Here is a 1,693-nt window from a genome sequence, read left to right on the forward strand (position 1 = left end):
CAATTGCCTTGTAATATAGCTTGAGGTCAGGGATAGTGATTCCCGCTGATGTTTTTTTGTTGTTGAGGATGGATTTCTCTATTCTAGGTCTTTTGTTATTCCAGATGAAATTGCACATTGATCTTTCCAATTCCATGAAGAACTGGGTTGGAATTTTGATGGGGATTGCATTGAATCTGTAGATTGCTTTTGGTAGGATGGCCATTTTTAAGATGTTGATCTTTCCAATCCATGAGCATGGGAGATCTTTCCATTTTCTGAGATCCTCCTCAATTTCTTTCTTCAGAGGTTTGAAGTTCTTGTCATACAGGTCCTTCACTTCCTTAGTTAGAGTCACACCAAGGTATTTTATAGTTTTTGTAACTATTGTGAAGGGTACCTTTTCCCCAATTTCTTTCTCCACATGTTTGTTTTTTGAGTATAGGAAGGCTACTGATTTGTTTGAGTTAATTTTGTATCCGGCCACTTTGCTGAACTTGTTTATCAGCTGTAGGAGTTCTCTTGTGAAATTTTTGGGGTCACTCAAGTACACTATCATGTCATCGGCAAAGAGTGATGTTTTTATCTCTTCCTTTCCGATTTGTATCCCCTTGATCTCCTTTTGCTGTCTAATTGCTCCAGCCAGGACTTCCAGTACTATGTTGAATAGGTAGGGAGAGAGTGGGCAGCCTTGTCGAGTCCCTGATTTTAGTGGGATTGCTTCAAGTTTCTCGCCATTAAGTTTGATGTTGGCTGTTGGTTTGCTGTATATTGCTTTTATTATGTTTAAATATGGGCCTTGGATTCCTGTTCTTTCCAGGACTTTTAACATGAAGGGGTGTTGGATTTTGTCGAATGCTTTCTCAGCGTCTAGTGTGATGACCATGTGATTTTGGTCTTTAAGTTTGTTTATATGATGGATTACATTGATGGATTTCCTTATGTTAAACCATTTCTGCATCCCAGGGATGAAGCCTACTTGGTCATGATGAATGATGGTTTTGATGTGTTCTTGGATTCGGTTTGCAAGGATTTTGTTGAGTATTTTTGCATCAATGTTCATAAGTGAGATTGGTCTGAAGTTCTCTTTCCTTGTAGGGTCTTTGTGTGGCTTAGGTACGAGGGTTATTGTAGCCTCAAAAAATGAGTTGGGTAATATTCCATCTGATTCTATCTTTTGGAATAGCTTGGTGAATATTGGTGTTATATCCCCAATAAATGTCTGATAAAATTCTGCACTGAACCCGTCTGGACCTGGGCTTTTTTTGTTTGGGAGGCTTTTGATGACTTCTTCTATTTCTTTAGGTGTTATAGGGTTATTTAGATGGTTTACTTGGTCCTGGTTCAACTTTGGTACCTTGTATCTGTCTAGGAATTCGTCCATTTCCTCCAGATTTTCCAATTTTGTGGAGTATAAGTTTTTGTAGTAGGATCTGATAATTTCTTGAATTTTCTTAGTTTCAGTTGTTATGTCACCACTTTCCTTTCTGATTTTGTTAATTTGGATACTCTCTCTTTGCCCTTTAGTTAGTCTGGCTAGGGGTTTATCAATCTTGTTGATTTTCTCAAAGAACCAACTCTTTGTTTTGTTGATTTTTTTCAATGGTTTTTTTTGTTTCTATTTGGTCTATTTCTGCCCTAATTTTGATTATTTCTTGCCGTCTACTCTTTTTGGGTAAATCTGCTTCCTTTTGTTCTAGGGCTTTTAGCTGTG

The sequence above is a fragment of the Micromys minutus genome (genome assembly GCF_963924665.1).
Source record: "Micromys minutus genome assembly, chromosome: 1".
Classification (NCBI taxonomy): domain Eukaryota; kingdom Metazoa; phylum Chordata; class Mammalia; order Rodentia; family Muridae; genus Micromys; species Micromys minutus.